Genomic DNA, 6000 nt, shown 5'->3' with positions numbered 1-6000 from the left:
GCTTTGCCTTCCGGCTCAGCTCCTTCACCACAACGGATCGGTACAACGTCCGCATTACTGAAGACGCCGCACCGATCCGCCTGTCGATCTCACCATCCACTCTTCCCTCACTCGTGAACAAGACTCCTAGGTACTTGAACTCCTCCACTTGGGGTAGGGTCTCCTCCCCAACCCGGAGATGGCACTCCACCCTTTTCCGGGCGAGAACCATGGACTCGGACTTGGAGGTGCTGATTCTCATTCCGGTCGCTTCACACTCGGCTGCGAACCGATCCAGCGAGAGCTGAAGATCCCGGTCAGATGAAGCCATCAGGACCACATCATCTGCAAAAAGCAGAGACCTAATCCTGCGGTCACCAAACCGGAACCCCTCAACGCCTTGACTGCGCCTAGAAATTATGTGTATATATATATATATATATATATATATATATATATATATATATATATATATACATACACACTACCTCTCAGTAGCAAAAGTGCTGCTGCTTCTTGCTGTCTTAATGGATGCTGTCACTATGAAATATTATCCATTACAACTACATCAAATGATGACACAATGACATCCTTTATAACCACAGCCCCTCTGGGACGTCACCCTCCACTGCAACCCAGCAGCAGCAGCTCTAATTCGCAAAGACTTTAAATACTGAATATTTGTTTTATTATTGAGGTTTTTTTTTAAATTGTTTTTGGAAAGGAAAACGTCCATAGTAAGTGTACTTCATCATACATCCATTTCTATTTACCTATTTTTTATTATTGAATATTTTTTTTTTTTTTTTGTCACCGATTCTGTTCATAACTTTTATGGACAGAATTTCTAGGCGCAGTCAAGGTGTTGAGGGGTTCTGGTTTGGTGGCCGCAGGATTAGGTCTCTGCTTTTTGCAGATGATGTGGTCCTGATGGCTTCATCTGACCGGGATCTTCAGCTCTCACTGGATCGGTTCGCAGCCGAGTGTGAAGCGACCGGAATGAGAATCAGCACCTCCAAGTCCGAGTCCATGGTTCTCGCCCGGAAAAGGGTGGAGTGCCATCTCCGGGTTGGGGAGGAGACCCTGTCCCAAGTGGAGGAGTTCAAGTACCTAGGAGTCTTGTTCACGAGTGAGGGAAGAGTGGATCGTGAGATCGACAGGCAGATCGGTGCGGCGTCTTCAGTAATGCGGACGTTGTACCGATCCGTTGTGGTGAAGAAGGAGCTGAGCCGGAAGGCAAAGCTCTCAATTTACCGGTCGATCTACGTTCCCATCCTCACCTATGGTCATGAGCTTTAGGTCATGACCGAAAGGATAAGATCACGGGTACAAGCGGCCCAAATGAGTTTCCTCCGCCGTGTGGCGGGTCTCTCCCTTAGAGATAGGGTGAGAAGCTCTGCCATCCGGGAGGAACTCAAAGTAAAGCCGCTGCTCCTCCACATCGAGAGGAGCCAGATGAGGTGGTTCGGGCATCTGGTCAGGACCCAGGACACGTTGGGAAGACTATGTCTCCTGGCTGGCCTGGGAACGCCTCGGGATCCCCCGGGAAGAGCTAGACAAAGTGGCTGGGGAGAGGGAAGTCTGGGTTTCCCTGCTTAGGCTGTTGCCCCCGCGACCCGACCTCGGATAAGCGGAAGATGATGGATTTTTTTATTTTCAGTTTCTGCAATGTGGCGCCCCCGCCAACAGATGGCAGCATGCCTGGGTGGCAGGGATAGGTTCTACTGTACTTGCATATAAAAAAGATGGATGGAATGTGTCCACATCTGTTTCTGAGTTACTCACTTAACTAATGAGGTCCACCTGAGTCAGTTTTGCTCCACCGCCAGTGTGTTTAATCGTTGTGAGTCCGCTGACCCGAGTCAGGGAAGCAATTGATCTTAATAAATCAGCCGTGTTGCCCGTGAGTCCGTTAAGTAGCTGTGTGCGGCAGCCCCGGACTTTGTGTGACCCTAAGTAAGATTTAGTTTCTGGTCTTTGATATTACTTTTTAAAACATGTTATTATTAGATTCCTGATTTATTAAAGGGGAACATTATCAGCAGACCTATGTAAGCGTCAATATATACCTTGATGGTGCAGAAAAAAGACCATCTATTTTTTTAACCGATTTCCGAACTCTAAATGGATGAATTTTGGCGAATTAAACGCCTTTCTGTTAATCGCGCTGGAGGCGATGACGTCAGAATGTGACGTCACATCGGTACTCAACGCCATTTTTCCCTACATCTCAGACGCATCGAGTCGAATCAGCTCTGTTATTTTCCGTTTTTTTCGACTGTTTTCCAATACCTTGGAGACATCATGCCTCGTCCGTCGGTGTGTTGTCGGAGGGTGTAACAACACTAACAGGGAGGGATTCAAGTTGCACCACTGGCCCCAAGATGCCAAAGTGTCTGCCGCCAGACCCCCATTGAATGTACCAGAGTGTCTCCACATTTTACCGGCGATGCTAAGACAGACATGGCACAGAGATGTATGGATAACCTGCAGATGCACTTGCAACGATAGTCAACGAAATCACAAAGGTGAGTTTTGTTGATGTTGACGGCCAGCTAATCGATACTAATATGCTACGCTAATCGATGCTAACGTGCTATTTACCGGCGGTGCTAAAGCAGACATGGCACAGAGATGTATGGATAACCTGCAGATGCATTTGCAACGATAGTCAACGAAATCACAAAGGTGAGTTTTGTTGATGTTGACTGCCAGCTAATCGATGCCAACATGCTACGCTAATCGATGCTAACATGCTATTTACCGGCGGTGCTAAAGCAGACATGGCACAGAGATGTATGGATCACCTGCAGATGCATTTGCAACTATATTACGTTTCCTTCCACCCACATTTAATGCGAAACAAACACTTACCAATCGACAGATTTAAGTTGCTCCAATTTCACAAGATGCGAAAGTCCTGATCGTTTGGTCCGCACATTTTACCGGCGATGCTAACGCAGCTATTCGGCCATGCTATGGCTATAAATAGCGTCAATAGCTGTCCGCTCAATAGCTTCAGTTTCTTCTTCAATACTTTCATACTCCAACCATCTGTTTCAATACATGCGTAATCTGTTGAATCGCTTAAGTCGCTGAAATCCGAGTCTGAATCCGAGCTAATGTCGCTATATCTTGCTGTGGTATTCCCATTGTTTGTTTACATTGGCAGCACTGTGTGACGTCACAGGGAAATGGATAGTGTCTTCGCAGAGAGGCGAAAATAAGGCACTTTAAAGCTTTATTTAGGGATATTCGGAGACCGGTAACATTTTGAAAAAAACTTCAAAAAATACAACAAGCCACTGGGAACTGATTTTTATTGATTTTAACCCTTTTGAAATTGTGATAATGTTCCCCTTTAAACACCTAAACGTAACGTCGCCGCCCAACATACACACACTCAGCACGTCTGCAAGCACGATTGTTTTTACATCTTTGAGTCAACTTAGTTGAAACTAGCTTTTAAAACACATAGGGCCTAAATTACTAAAGGTTTGTGTGTACTAAAACACTTGCAAACTTAATAGCGCACGCAAAGCTGATCGACTACACGTCTGTTGAAGTACTGGCTGTCCAGAGTCGAGACCCAGGATGGACCGCTCGCCTGTATTGGTTGGGGACATCTCTATGCTGCTGATCCGCCTCCGCTTGGGATGGTTTCCTGTGGACGGGACTCTCGCTGCTGTCTTGGATCCGCTTTGAACTGAACTCTCGTGAATGTTTTGGAGCCACAATGGATTGAACTTTCACAGTATCATGTTAGACCCGCTCGACATCCATTGCTTTCGGTCCCCTAGAGGGGGGCGGTTGCCCACATCTGAGGTCCTCTCCAAGGTTTCTCATAGTCAGCATTGTCACTGGCGTCCCACTGGATGTGAATTCTCCCTGCCCACTGGGTGTGAGTTTTCCTTGCCCTTTTGTGGGTTCTTCCGAGGATGTTGTAGTCGTAATGATTTGTGCAGTCCTTTGAGACATTTGTGATTCGGGGCTATATAAATAAACATTGATTGATTGATTGTTCAATGAGCAGAATGAATTGATTGATTAACGTGGACCCCGACTTAAACAAGTTGAAAAACTTATTGGGGTGTTACCATTTAGTGGTCAATTGTACGGAATATGTACTTTACTGTGCAATCTACTAATAAAAGTTTCAATCAATCAATAAGGCTTTTTTTGTCTTTATTATTATAGAATAGAATAGAATAGAAAGTACTTTATAGATCCCTGGGGGAAAGTCAGCACCACAGTTAGCTCACAATAAATTATAATAATAATAATAATAAATAATATATTCACGGCGGTAGAGGGGTTAGTGCGTCTGCCTCACAATACGAAGTTCCTGCAGTCGTGGGTTCAAATCCAGGCTCGGGATCTTTCTGTGTGGAGTTTGCATGTTCTCCCCGTGAATGCGTGGGTTCCCTCCGGGTACTCCGGCTTCCTCCCACTTCCAAAGACATGCACCTGGGGATAGGTTGATTGGCAACACTAAAAATGGGCCCTAGTGTGTGAATGTGAGTGTGAATGTTGTCTGTCTATCTGTGTTGGCCCTGCGATGAGGTGGCGACTTGTCCAGGGTGTACCCTGCCTTCCGCCCGATTGTAGCTGAGATAGGCACCAGCACCCCCGGCGACCCCGAAAAGGAATAAGCGGTAGAAAATGGATATATATATATATGAATAATATAAATATATTCTACAAATATTTTACATTTAAGTGCAGTCAAGAAGGAACATATGCATTATACATTATTATGCTGATCCTCAGAACGCCCACCATTAGGAGAAAATGCAAATACTAATATTTAGCACACGCAATATGATTTACTGAATTACAAAGTGATTGCAGCAGCAAATTAGCGTCTTTATGTCCGAAAAGTATGTGCAAACTGATCGGTGTAAAGCAGGGGTCCCCAAACTTGTTGACCCGTAAGCGATGATATTACGGACTTTTGATCCCTCAGGCGGTACTGCATCAAAAACCGACATCAGTGTGTAAAGGATATCACCACATGGGCTAAGGATCACTTCATGAAACCACTGTGAGTAACTACAGTTGGTCGCTACATCTGTAAGTGCAAGTTAAAACTCTACCATGCAAAGCAAAAGCCATTTATCAAGGATATCCTGAAACGCCGCCGGCTTAGTTGGGCCTGAGCTCACCTAAGATGGACTGATGCAAAGTGGAAAAGTGTTCTGTGGTCTGACGAGTCCACATTTCAAATTATATTTGGAAACAGAGGACGTGGTGTCCTCCAGAACAAAGAGGAAAATAACCATTCAGATTGTTATAGGCGCAGAGTTGAAAAGCCAGCATGTGTGATGGTATGGGGGTGTATTAGTGCCCAAGGCATGGGTAACTTACACATCTGTGAAGGCACCATTAATGCTGAAAGGTCCATACAGGTTTTGGAGCAACATATGTTGTCATCCATCCATCATGGACGCCCCTGCTTATTTCAGCAAGACAAGTGTTACAACAGCGTGGCTTCATAGTAAACGAGTGTGGGTACTTTCCTGGCCCGCCTGCAGTCCAGACCTGTCTCCCATTGAAAATGTGCGGCGCATTATGAAGCGTAAAATCCAACAGTGGACTGATGAACGACTGAAGCTCTAAATAAAACAAGAATGGGAAAGAATTCCACTTTCAAAGCTTCAACATTTAGTTTCCTCAGTTCCCAAACGTTTTTTGAAAAGAAAAGAAAAGAAAAGGTGACGTAACACAGTGGTGAACATGCCCTTTCCCAACTACTTTTGCACGTGTTGCAGTCATTAAATTCTAAGTTAATTATTATTTGCATAAAAATAAAGTTTATGTGTTTGAGCATCAAATATCTTGTCTTTGTAGTGCATTCAACTGAATATGGGTTGAAAGGGATTTGCAAATCATTGTATTCTTTTTATATTTACATCTAGCATGATCAGTGTCAGAGCTTGGTCCGCATTGCCGGCAGTAAGTTGAACACATTTCCAGTGAGGGTTGGACTCCGCCAAGGCTGTCCTTTGTCACCCATTCAGT

At 44.9% G+C, this 6000-nt stretch overlaps 1 protein-coding gene across 3 annotated transcripts in view; it reads right to left on the bottom strand.

The window, feature by feature from the left end:
* The window catches only part of si:ch211-153b23.7 (TNFAIP3-interacting protein 3), a 50711-nt gene that overhangs the window by 19669 nt on the left and 25042 nt on the right, over positions 1–6000 (bottom strand). The gene's annotated exons all lie outside the window — the stretch shown is intronic.

This window comes from Nerophis ophidion, linkage group LG05 (assembly GCF_033978795.1).
Source record: "Nerophis ophidion isolate RoL-2023_Sa linkage group LG05, RoL_Noph_v1.0, whole genome shotgun sequence".
Taxonomy (NCBI): Eukaryota; Metazoa; Chordata; class Actinopteri; order Syngnathiformes; family Syngnathidae; genus Nerophis; species Nerophis ophidion.
The sequence above is the reverse complement of the archived record's forward strand: the minus strand, read 5'-3'. Positions and strand labels throughout refer to the sequence as shown.